At 41.9% G+C, this 13,747-nt stretch overlaps 1 protein-coding gene across 10 annotated transcripts in view; it reads right to left on the bottom strand.

Moving 5' to 3' along the window:
- FOXP1 (forkhead box P1) overlaps positions 1–13,747 on the bottom strand; it is a 576,401-nt gene that overhangs the window by 560,998 nt on the left and 1,656 nt on the right. For all 10 annotated transcript variants that reach the window (XM_069966877.1, XM_069966876.1, XM_069966887.1 and 7 more), the window contains exon 2: positions 12,595–12,665. The gene's annotated coding sequence lies outside the window, so the exon portion shown is untranslated. The remainder of the gene's footprint in view (positions 1–12,594; positions 12,666–13,747) is intronic.

Raw genomic sequence — 13,747 nt, 5'->3', positions numbered from 1 at the left:
AGCCCAGTAAAAGGCACGTGATACATATTTTTCCAGTAGCCCAGAAAAAGGCACGTCATACATACTGTTCCAGTAACGTTCGTACAGCATGATGCGTGATACGCGCAAATAACATGACGCTCTGCGGACGCACATTGGAATCATGTATGTAACACTGCGCAAGAAATACGAACGAAATGTGTAAACATTGCCATAAATGTTCGTAAAGCGTTCGCAAATATTTTTACTTCGCAACTGCAGACAGTGGCATTATACTACGATTTTGGTGTGTTGGGTGCACCCAGGCATGCTCCCCCTAATGTCCCAGTGTCATTCCGGAGGTGTTTGCATTGTTTAGGGAGGTTTCATGGGGGACTTGGTGACCTCCAAGTGGTTGAATTTTGATTTGCAAGTGCAGCAAATTTTTTTCCCCATAGACTATAATGGGATCGAATACTAATCAAATAGTCGAATATCGGTGCCTATTCAATTCGAATTCTCGAAAGTCGAATATTTCACTACTCGCTCATCTCTAATCACAAACACATATAACTGATTTGTGTTCTGCACACACAAAAAAACTGTATTTTCCCTAATATTGGGTCTATGGGTTGGTATGAAAGGGGTTAAATAGTAGACTTTCTGCAGGACTGAGTACAATCCTCCCCTCACATCTAGTATCTTCTAAGACAGACAATGTTTCAGCCATCCCATGGATACGCTTCCTTCCTTCCTCCTTTCTAACACCTGCCATAACACGATTACTCGACTCTCTCCACAGATGTTGTATAATACATTTTAATTATGAGCTCAGAGAACATGACTGCGGCGGCTTCAGCGGCTCCTATGACACAATATTACCGTGAAACGAATACACCGTGGATGAGCAGCAAACCGCACATATCCTATGCCTAGAACATAAAAATAGAACTCAAAGTCCGCACGTGGGGGAAATTGTCTGTATGTGTCACACGTGTCCACAACATGTGGAAGAAGTGTTTTATTTTAAGGGTATGGATAAAAAAAAAAAGTAAGAAATTCACGCTATCTAGATAAAGGCTTGTATTTTAATGCAGATTTTTAAAACTTCCGAGGTAAAAAGTGACATCATATTTTCTTTTTTTAATGGCACATTTTTATTTTTTCCCACATACATTTAGACATGAAAACTGTGCTGATTTCTGCATCAAAATCAGCAAATCCCCATGGTCTTTACCAAACTTTCGTCATTTGATTAGCGGTGGCTGCTGAAGTTGGATAAAGCCCTAAGGCTATGTGGAAAACATGGATATAGTCATTGGCTGTATCCATGTTTTCCAGACAACCTTAGAGCTTTATCCAAGTTCAGCAGCCCCCGCTAATCAAATGCCGATCGTTCGGGTTGAGATAGACTCGAACCCGAACCCAGTTCGCTTATCTCTAGTCTTTACCAAACCACTACCTGGAGTGTCTAGTATGGTTGATCTTTTGAAGAGAATCCAGCTAAGCTGCAGTGCCACAGACAACCTGTGCACAGCGGTGGGGCTGTTTCTGCATCAGAACTCCCTTATAGCACACAATGGAGCGTGCAGCCGGAGCCGCTCGCTCCATTGTGTGAACTGACATTTTTCTACGGCCGGAGTGATATACTTGGGGGACATGCATTAAAAATGCGTAAATGCCTTTTTTAGGCGCAGATAGGGCAAATTGGCATAAACATATTCGCAAACGGTATTTTTGCAAATATTTTTTTCACATCTGCCCCTCTGCGCCACCTTCGCCAGTGGGGTGGAGAGGGGGTGTTACAGGGGGTGCGGATGCATGCAAAGGGGGCGCAGCCTCTGCGTGCGCCGCATTTATAATTTTTTCCGTTGAAAAATGATACTGAAACCTACACCAAATCTGAGCTGGCGTAGGTTCCAAAACTTTAGCACGGACAGGCTCTGTGCAATCCGGATGTATGTAGAGGCAATGCGCCTCTACATAAATCCCCTGAGCTCTGGAGCTATGGGGACATTTGTAAGCCCGGCGTAAAAAATGCTGGACTTCATAAATGTCCCCCCATGTGCACACACTCCACCCGGGATTCCCTCAGCCAGCAGCACTGCGGAAGTACCGCAGAAATCACGGCCGTTGAAACAGCGACCGTGATTTCTGTGGAACTTACATAGTGTGAACATAGACTTTGACTGTATCCATGTTTTCCAGGCAGCCAAAGGGCTCCACCAACTTCAGCAGCCACCGGCAGTTAAATGCTGCACACTCGGATTCAGACAAGCGATGGTCCGAACCGAGTTTGGTTCGTGTTCGTACGAACCCGAACCCTCGGTAATGATTCCCACTGTCTGCCCGCTCCGTGGAGCGGGCGGATCCAGCGGGAGGACCGCCTGGAAAACTGGGATACAGCCATAGCCATAGGCTGTATCCCAGTTTTCCAGGCTTTCCTCCCTCTGTATCCGCCCGCTCCACAGAGCGGGCAGACAGCGGGAATCTGCTGCCGAGCGTTCGGGTTCATACGAACCCGAACCTCGGCAGGTTCGGACCATCCCTAGTTCAGACGAACTTGAGCATGCTTGAAGTTCACTCACCTCTAGCCATGGACAGAGTTGAGTCCTAACCCTAGAAAACCCCTTTCAAGGCTTAACACCACACAAACTGCTTAAAGGGTAATGAAATGTAAACCCACCTTTCAGCGGTCATCAAACTAGGACTTCAGAAATCACTGGAATGAAGGGCCTTGTTGCCTCTCAGGTCTAACTTTTAAGATCATTTCTCTAATTTAAATTCATATACAGTGTAAGGCTATGTTCACACAACATTAATTTTCTATTAATCATGGCCGTTATTGAAAATTAGCAACAACGGCCATGATTAACAGAAAATTTATGTTGCACTACAGTTAATAGAATCCTGGCTGGAGTGCATACACATAGTATACCCTCCGTCCGGGATACCTAGTGGCCGCATGACGAACTAACATAATTTTTGTGCGGCTGCTATTCATTGAATAGTGGCCGCACAACAATGACAGCTCACACAATAGAAAGTGCGGCTCCGGCCGCACTTTCCATTGTGTGCTTTGGTAAATTGAGATACGGGCAAACACGGATGCGCCCGCATCCCACTTCAGCCCAAATGAAGTGATGACATGGCCAGGTCACAGAATGGCCGGTGTTTTACAGCGTGTGAACCCAGCCTAAAGGTCTTCCGCCTGTAAAGATAACAGTGGAAGGATGACAATTTTCCTAGTAATCTGGGGGCTCAGGATGTTCTCCACTTTGATTAGTAAAAGCATGGGGAACGACAAAGACCTGATGGCTGTCATTCTGCTTTTACCCTTATCTTCTGTCAACACAGAGTCAATCCAACACAGACATATTGGTTACTATGGATACCCTGCCCAACAGCTACAGCCATATACAAAGGGTTGTTAACCAATGAGCCCCTAGCAACCAGTCTGGCTCAGATTACTTGAGTCTAAGGGCCCTAATACACGGAGTGATACCGGCCCGTCTAATAGTACTCTAAGACAGACTGGTTGCTAGGGACATTGCTGCATTACAGTGGATCTTTTTTTTAATTTTAGTCAAGGGCCCATTTTCCTAGATTGCATGACATGTGTTATAACATGCAGGAAATTGATGTATTATAACATCCTAGACATTAAAATAAATAGCTAATAGTCAGCGACTATGGCTTCTTATAGACAAGCATATTTCATGTGCATTTTCATGTCCTTATTAACGGACTCAAGTCCCATAAGGCCTGACTGGGGTTCTAATGACCTGAAGTGACAGCTGTCAGACCAAGACTGTTATATGGACTCCAAAATGCACATGAAGTATTTTCATCTTTTTAGGATCATTTGGCCGAGTCTGTCACTTGTCAGCTGGTCTTATAAAGGGGGTCTCATACAGGATCCCCACACCCTCTCTGGTGACCTCCGTGTGGCCCCTTGCACCACAATCAATGGTTATGGCCTCCAAGATCACTGGTTTGGAGTGTAACTGAAATATAAAACGAAGTTTATAACAAGCTACCATTCTCGTCTGAATTCTATTCCTCTATTCCCAGGGAACCCCTCTAAAACCATATAAAATACACTGATCATTATATACCGTAACAGAATTTAATTTATTATGAAATCCCACAAAGTGCGCCAACCATGAATTATGCCAATGATAGTACAATGCTATTTCCCGGCAAGGTTATGAGCCATTGGACACATGACCCGTAGCTGCATGGGGTCTCTACACTCACTCTGATCAATGCAGATATCACAGGAGATTTATGTAGTTATATCTGCGGCGCAGTGATAGGTACACTGACTGCTTGTGCTGTATTCTAGTCGACAGATACAAAACACGAACGGCCTCTTCTACCGTTACTGCAAATCACACAAACTGTCCGTACTCAACCAAGGAGCTGAGGCACACGTGACCTCAGATTTCATTTTCTTCTAGCTTACAATACATTTAGGTTTCTACATCATTATAAACCAGAAGCTGGTTTGATAGTGAGGTTTTTGAGTAAAAAAAGAAAAAAAAAAAGTCTACATTTATTTTTTTTTTAGAAACAGCGCCACTTTTGCCTGTGGTATTGTCTGGTATTGCAGCAATGGCAAAAACCAAACTGTTAAATACTTCTGTAATATGGCATGTGATGGGGCAAGACTTTTTTCTCCTCTCAAGAATTTCCTATAAATCTAAGGGGAAAAAACTGTGTGTATGAAATCTGGAGGCAAATGGGAGTATAGTATGGGCTTTTCAAGAACCATATTACCAATCTTTACAACCTTATGGCCCAGCACATACCGTATACCAGCACAGAACAAGATCTGATCTTGAGTAACTTTGCAAAATGTGAAAATTGTGTTGACACCAGCCAGTACCATATATGCAGTGACCAACAGTGGCAAAAGCTGCAACAAAGTGCTCAGTTAAAGGGTTTTTAAATGTTTTATACGTTCCTCTAAAAATAAAAAATGAACAATATTTAGGTACCCCCATTTCCTGGCAGCCCCCCTATCTGGCAACTTCTGGTCCCACACTGCTTCCGAGATGATGCATTGGAGCAGGACCTGCCTGCTCAGCCAATCACTGGCTGCAATGTTGGGTATCCTGTCTCAGGCAGCGATTGGTTGAGCTGGTCCTGCTCCAATGTATTGTCTCAGAAGCAGCTTCAAGTGAGGTGATGCAAAAGACCAGAAGTCACCAAAAGAGTGGATGATAAGTTTATTTATTTATTTTAGGAGACCCTCATTTTTTAAGATCCCAAATAAGTGTTCTGTCTCTCAATATGGTTGACGCTGCAAGGTTTTTTATTGTTTACATTGGTTAATACTGCACAATTCTATATTGGCTGTACTTGGTATTACAGCTGCATCCTAATCACTTGGTGCCAAGAGTTGGTCCCCAACAAATCTAATACTAAAGGCCTATGCTGAAGCAACCCATAACCCGAAGGGAGTCTATAGGTGATATATGTCACAGCAAGGCTATACAGTGGCATACATCAGAGCCTTCCATCAATGGTATAAGTCAGGTATTACTACTGCTGTATATGTTTGTTGGAAGGTTTTAATGTGATATGAACATGGCTTGTTACACCATGTCTTTCATTGACATTTTATTGGTATATGTGCAGTCAGTGCTAACAATGTTACATCAAAGGTGGAATCTTGACAATTTTTAGAATAATGACAGGCCAAATTAAATATTCCAAACCATGGTGGCAATGTATACAGCATGATGAATATGAGTGCTTTGAGAGCTGTGCAGGGGAGCAACATCATAGGAAGATGCCAGAGTGGAAGTGCACACAAAAAACAGGGCTACAGGCCCTACTCACAGTAGTGCTTCTCTGACCTTGATCTGCTCCTTCAGATCACTGGGATTGCTTCATAACTGCAAGAGAAAAAGACTGGTGCACTTCATCTGCTTCTTTTAACTTTGTGTGTCCCTTGCTGAAGCTTCAAGGCCTCAATTCAATCATCACTTCCGAAAAACCCATAAGTGAGCAGGGCTGAGGTCATAACAGGTGTCCAACTTAGTGTACATATGCCCAAGTGAGAGTCAGGAAGACCTCCCCCAGTCTATGACATCACCAACAATTTCCTGGCCCACCAGAGACACAAAGTGCTCTTATCAAATGAGACCCCAAAGGGCGCTGGAGGAGGGATAACCTAGGGGACCTCTGCATAGAAAACTGCTGTGTGAAGATATTGCAAGAGAGGAAGGAGGCCTTCAAAACCTCAATTGGCCTCTCATATGGAAGGTGCTGCACAACCACTTGTACCAGTCATAGTTCCATAAAATGCAGGTGTTCCTAGATCTATATACAGTGTTGGACTGGCCCACCAGAGTACCGGAGGATCATCCGGTGGGCCCCCAGATTTAGAACCTGCACTAACACGGACTGATATGTCATTTCTCACTGGTTCTTTATTAGTGGGACCCCAGGATCATTTCCTCTGGTGGACCCCAGATACCCCAGTATGACACTGTCTACATACATGCATGGGTCCAGTCAGAAGATCACTAGAGTTGTTAACCATAGCTTAGAGGAGGGGACAGGGAAGTTCTTAATTCAGGAAGCCCTGGGTACCTAATGTGAAGAGCCCACCTACTGGGCACATGCTAAGGTGGCAGGTTGCATGATTGAAACACTAGCGATTGTTGAACTCTTCTCCTTGTCCTGTGCATAGTGCTATCAAGCTCACAACTGCTACAAAACTTACTTTAAAGAGTTAAAGCAGTAGATGCTATACTAAAATGCATTGTAATTCAATCAAAAAGAATGAGGCAGAAAAAAAAGTTTATCTCCTTGTATCTGTGGATCAACAATGTTGAGGGGATCACAAGAAGAAGATAGGGGTGATGGTTTGGCCAGAACACAATAATGGGTTATTACTCACTCACTGGACTCGTGACTAAGCAAGGTCCTTGCATAGTTTAAAGTTTGGAGATGACTAGTGAAAAATCGTAGCTCTTACTGTTTCAAGGCCCTCAACTTTTCAGGGACCATTAGTCAAGGTTCATCTATCTGGTGACAGAAGCATAGCTTTACTATCAGACACAAGCTTCATGAATAACACATAATAACACACAATGGTGTAAAAAAGTAAAAAGTAAATCTACCCACACAAAGCAAACCAATCACGCCAATTTACCGTTTAAGGTTATGTTCACACAACGTATATTTTGCGTATTTCTACGGCCGTTGTTGCCAAATGCAACAACAGCCGTATTTAATACGAGAAAATGCGTTGGCCAGGTGTCTATGGGATTCCGGACGGTGCATATATACTACAGTATACTCTCCAGTCGGGACCTTTAGCGGCGCCGCAAACAACTGACAGAAAGCTCTGTCAGTGCTGTGGGGAGTTCTAATGCTGGCGCACACTCTGATGCGTCCGCATCAGAACTCTGCGGCGTGAAAGATCATCCAGCCGGTACTGCAGTACCGGCCGGGATGATCTTTTCAGAGACCGGCTGGGTCACGGAACGGCCGGTCTCTTACACCATGTGAACATGGCCTCACGCTACAAGCTGCGCCCTTAGACGATCTAAAAAGCTGCCTTATCATGTGTTCCGTGTCTTCTGTAGTAATGTTAGCTGCAGAAACTAAGACCTTTATTCCAGCACGGGAGACAGGTAGGGAGCCGGGAACTAGTCATCTGGGCTGTGACTATTCGGGATGATTCACAGGAAAAGAGGCTTCTAACTAGCCTCTTTTTCTCTCAATCATCCTGCAGAACCCGCTGACTAGTCATGGCCCAGATGACTAGTTCCCAGCTCCCTGCCTGTCTCAAACGGCGGAATAAATATCTTAGTTTCAGCAGCTAACATGACTGGGTATTATTGAGTCCTTATAATCCTCTAACCCTACAAATAAAGACGACACACTATGTGGATTTTAATCGGCCACAGCAGCCGAATTTTTATTACAAACAAGACATCCAAATTAAATAACCAGAAATAACAGTATAACATCTGTCCCAAGAATATTCTACGGTGGAGGTGGTCCACGAAGCCCCAAAAATGCCATTGGCGGTCACCCGCAATTACACCCACCCACAGGTTGGACCTCCAGCCGGTAAAGACCTGCTCGGAGGCATAACATTAACACCTGCAGGCCCCAAAATTCCTTTTTACCCCATCCGGGGTTAAATTCCACAAGCCACCAGAGATTTCCTGTGACCGCCAACCCACACTATAAGTGCTTATCTAGAGAACCCACCGCTGGTTCCATTCCACAATTACCTCCAAACAACTCAGAGGACCCCCCCCCCACGCCCCAGCTGCTGCGACAAATACTCCACCCCGCTGCGCCAATTAAAAATCCACAGGCCCAGAACCAACCCAAAACCAGTTCCTGAATCTGACAACCGGGCGGGTGGGTGGGGGTTGTCAGGTTTTTCCGGGCTAACTGCAAATGGGTAGTCACCCCCCTTTACCTTGCTTTTTATATAAATCTTCCCCCCCTTATCAAACCCCCTCCCCTCCTTTTTGCTCTCCCCACCTTTATCTTGACCAATAACTGGGGCTTAACCCCAGTAACCCCCCACCCCGTTCCTTTGTTACCATCCCAACACACAGACCCTACGCCCCCCTACATAAGTCCTCCCCCCTTCCAGAACTCTTTTCCACAGTCCCAATAAACCCAGTCATGCTGGCCTCCCCTGAGCATCCTGCTTCTGTACGGCCATTACTTTACTACAGAAGACACGGAACACATGCTGAAGTACAGTTTTAGTTCGTCTTCCGGGCGTTGCTTACAGTGTTAAAAGGTAAATTGGCGTGATTGGTTCACTTTAAAGGATGCCAATCCCAAACTCTTAACTCGTGATAGGCATGCAGTCACAGCTGACTTCAGAAAATCGAGTTACCGTAGGTACGTCCCATGCCAGCCATGTTCCGTGCATGAGCATTATTAACTAAAATAGGGCTCATTCATGGAACTCTGGCTGCGTGGGACATATACACGGTAGTGACGAGTGAACTTGCCAAACTCTCGGGTTCAGTGAAACACTCAGCATTTGAGTATCGGTGGCTGGAGAAGTTGGATGAAACCCTAAGGAGTGCTAGAAAACATGGATCCAGCAATAAGATGCATCAATGTTTTCTTGGGAGCCCTAGGGCTGCATCCAACTTCTCCAGCCACTAGTATTTAAATGCTGAACCTGAATGTTCAGCAAATTTGCTCAACATTAATGCATGGTAAACTCATTCTCCGCCATCAGCCATGACTGCACACTTATTGGGGGTTAGCCATTTATGACTGGTACCCTTTCAGGACTAAGAACCTATGCACAGGGCATTGTTTAGAATAGTGGTCTCCATTATGTGGGTCTCCATCAGTAAGGAAAGTGCAACCCTTAGCATGTTGGACACAGGTTGAGGTCAATGGCCTGGAAAACCCTTCTTTATTCAATTGTTCCAACAAATATTCACCATGCCACCACAAATAAGATCCTTCTCCCATAGAAGCATAGAACAAAATACGATCAAGCATAACAAAGACATATTAATCAGATAATGATCAATGAATGCATCTAGATGTCTCTAAACAAACTTGGGCGGTACAAATAAAAAGTACCTGTACCCCCACCAGCCACCTATCATGCATGAGAATGGGCTCATGCATGGTAAGTGGTAGATTTCCAGTGATACGTTGATCCAGGGATTATTCTGATCGCCATTGGAGTCGGGAAGGAATTTTCTCCCTGCGATGGAGCAGTTGTCATCTGCCTCATAGGGGTTTTTGCCCTTCCCTGGATTAACACAGTAGTAGGGTTTCCCTAGGGTGAACCTGATGGACTCTTGTCTTCTTTCAACCTTATTTACTATGTTTTTTAGCATTTAGTAGCTAGTGTTGAGAGGACCTCTCAAACTTACTCGGGTTCTTTAACGTTCTCTAAACCCGAAGGCTCAGCATTTGATTGCCCACTGCCACAGAAGTTGGATGCAGCCATAGGGCTGCCTGGAAAACATGGGTACAGCCTGTCGCTGTATCTATGTTTTCCAAGACTCCAACTTTGGCAGCAGCAGGGAATCATACAACGAGCGTTTAGGTTTGGAGAACATGGCTAAACCCAAACAGGTTTACAGGTCTGCTCAACACTATTAATCGGCGATAGTTCAGACATTCCATAAAAATTTCCATCTTAAAGGGTACCTGCCTTGATGTTCACTCACCCAATCAGCATCCTGTAGCTCCAGCCGCCCGAAGTTATGTAAATTATATTTAACTGAACGTCTGGCGCAGGAGCGACTGCATACCAATGGGGTGAGGAAACATCATGGCAGGTACCCTTTAAGACCTTCTATCACCATCTTAAAGATCAGGCCTGAACTTTAAGCTGATGATACAAGAAGGAACTTCTAGCTAGACATAGAAGGTAACTTTGGTTAAGAATTCTATAATTATTCAAGAAATGGACACAGAATCTTACAGTTATCTCAGTATTACGCACCTGAGTTTGTCACCACTTCCCTACCACCTTACCTGGATTAGTTGAGGTTCCACAATTTCTTAACACACTGGAAAGTAAGGTGGCCCTTTTACTTTATCCTTGATTTATATCTTACACCATAATTCCACTTCAGATTCAGGGCTGCATGACAAAGACTAAGAAAAGAACTAACATCTGCTGGAGTCTTGAGCTATACCAACTTAAGTTTTTTTTATTATTTGGAAAGCTGCTTGACAAACAAGCGTCTGAGACGAACATCTAGTGAAATGTGATGGGTCTGCTTTCCACTGTGTGTCTGACAAGCCAGCCAATCTGCAAGGAAATACCTTACAAGAATGATGAAATTGTTCTATTGACACTGCCTCTATGCTTGGTGTACATCACCACCGTCCACTGAATTATACATCAACGCGTTTCAAAAATTTGTCCCTTCTGGTATACTATCCTGTTCAAAAGTACAACTAAATACTTATTACTAGTGGTTAGATATACTGGAAGCAGGTCGCAAATATGCCAAAAAGTTTTAACATTTTTTAAAAAGATTTAAATTTTTTTCTTAAAAAAACAAACAAAAAAAAAACGGTTGGCACTGCTTATATAATATAGTTATTTGACACAGCCTAGGAACTGAGCCTCATCCAAATCCCTGAACTCTCTTCACAAGACCTAGAAAACCAGTCCCTTGAAGGTACAGTAAAATCTCAGTAATTTAAGATTATTGCAAAAGAGCAAAGGGCAGAAAAGGCTTTTTAGTACCCTCATTTCGACTCTTAGCGCTCTTCATTACGGGGGTTAAACGAGTTTCTCTAACGCAAGTACTTAAAGTAGCTTATATCATAAACAAAATCTATGGCACCGCCTGACAGCCCCTAATATATTCCCACCACATTTAAGTAAAACTATAAAAGTTTAAAGTATATGAAGTAGTGGCTTCACGGCCTGGAAATCTAATAGCATACCTGATGTGAAAGAAAGGGAAAGAGACACCTGGAATCAAAATTAATCGGCACTATTGTTTTATGGCTGCAAATAAAAATCACAATCATTTTTGGCATATTAAAAAAAAATTACACATCATATATACTATATACATAGAGCACCCAGACCCTGAGCAATACACAATGTACATACGTTTCTAATACTAAAGGTATATTATTAGATATAAGCCGGGAAATACAATCAGTGTTCCTAATTATGAACAAAAAAAAAAAAAAAGTTATAGGGCAAAATGGAATCATTACGTATTCATCTATCCATAGGTTCCTGATTAAAGTCTATATAACACAACCACTTCTCCAGAGTGCAATTTTATTTTACAGCTTTGTCAAATCAAAGATGAAAATTGCTCAGCCCCGAGCGTAAGGAAGGGGGATTTTTTTTTTTTTTTTAAATAACATATGAATTTTTTTTTATATTTTATGATGGAAAAAATTATGCTAACCAAGAGTTAAAATATCTAATAGTAATTATTTCTCGAATAACCATATATTATACATAGCCTTTTGGGGGCCTGAAACAGTTCAGTACAATACAATATGGTCACACGTTTTATAGGAGAATTTTTGGAAGAAATTTAAAATGTTGGAAACAACTAAAATCCATGTCTGATATATCCATGAAACTGTACTGATAATTTTGCACCTTTTCCTTCCACCTCAAAGGCCAGTGTTTGTAACAGTCCATTTCTGCATAAGTGAACTTGTAGGCTTGCTAACCCAGAGCCAGCAGCCAGCCTGTACTTGACAACAGCTCAGTAGAAGCTTCGTTTGATCTCTACTGCACTCCTTAATCTAGGTTGTCAAGGTTCACTTGTTGAAGACTGTTTACTTATTCTCCCCCCTAAAAAAAAAAAAAGAGATTTTTTTCCCTCTCTAGCTCAGACAATGACTAATCCGGAGACTACAGAAGAGAAAAGAGAATGCTTCCACAGCAATATATTAAACATACAATACTCTTCTTTTGTGGCTTTTACATGGGATCTCACACATTTTAGGCAACAGAGTTTTTTTTACTTTTGCCAGGAAAAAAAACACGAAAATAAATGAATATAAAATAACTAAAAAATATTATGTATCAACATACAATAAAAACAGTGTACTGGGTTTTTTTTAGGACATAGAAAAAAAAGGTCTGTATGTACTGTATATTGTAATACACACCTGGCTGAAGTCTTGATTTGAAAAACTAAATGTTTGATTCTATTTTCCCTTCCATCATTTACAACCGGGGCCTGGAAAGAAAAATACAATATCACTAACAGTTTATATTGCATGGAATTTTTTTTATTTTTTTTTTCTTCCCCCAACATGGTGTATATAGAAAAGAAAAAATAACAGGTGTAAATCTATACACCTTTATATGAATGGGAAAATATGGACCAGCTGCCTTTAGAGGTCTCTGAAATACAACAGGAAGTGTCTATATAAGTGTGCACATACTATCTGTCTAAACTTTGAGGGTACATTATACAGATGGAAAAGGGGGGGAAAAACTGTCCGTCTATAATCAGGTAACACGGTAACATTCTCCATAGATACAATGCAGCTCTTATTGATCATATTAATAATCACAATAATAATAACTTGCGACACATCTGCACTTTAATATGTAAGATAGCACCTTGTATTTTAATTTGGAGTATTTTTTTTATTTGTTTATCTACATTTTGTGCATCCTTATTAGATTTCAGGGAGAAAAAAAAAAAAAAAAAAAAAGATCATCATGTCAGATGGTTCAAAGCCTCAGCGTTTATAATTTATAATCATCTTACAGATGGTATTTGTAGAAAAAGACTTGGAAATTATTATACCAGCAATTACAAGGGAAGGGAAGGCTGTCAACTTTCACTGGCATTTGGAATAAACTTTGCTCAGTAATTTTTATCTATAGACGTTATTTTCGGCAGTCAGATTTTTTCATTAATTTTTTCTTATTTGCATGTCACTCTTCAATAGGACCTTACATTAGTGTGCATTAATAAAGAAAGAATGAATGCAGTGTATTAGGATAGCTGGAGAATTTTATTTCCCATCAGAGAAAACTATTTGTAACATTTTCCTTTATTTTTACAAAAATAAATATTTCAAAAAGTTTAGCAAGAAACACTATTTACTGTTAACATATGAGCATGAAGAATGAAGCAGAATAAATGCTAAGGGAAGATGTGCATGGGAATGATATGGAGACAGGGGAGTGAGGCTATGGCTATATCTAGACTAAGCTGAATCACTTCCTAGTAAGTTGTTTTATACTGAGGGCTGAAGTATCCTAATAAGAAGTTGGAGACATCCTAAAACTTTACCAAGCATAAGA

The sequence above is a fragment of the Dendropsophus ebraccatus genome, chromosome 4, assembly GCF_027789765.1.
Source record: "Dendropsophus ebraccatus isolate aDenEbr1 chromosome 4, aDenEbr1.pat, whole genome shotgun sequence".
NCBI lineage: Eukaryota > Metazoa > Chordata > Amphibia > Anura > Hylidae > Dendropsophus > Dendropsophus ebraccatus.
This window is presented reverse-complemented; position numbering and strand designations above follow the sequence as displayed.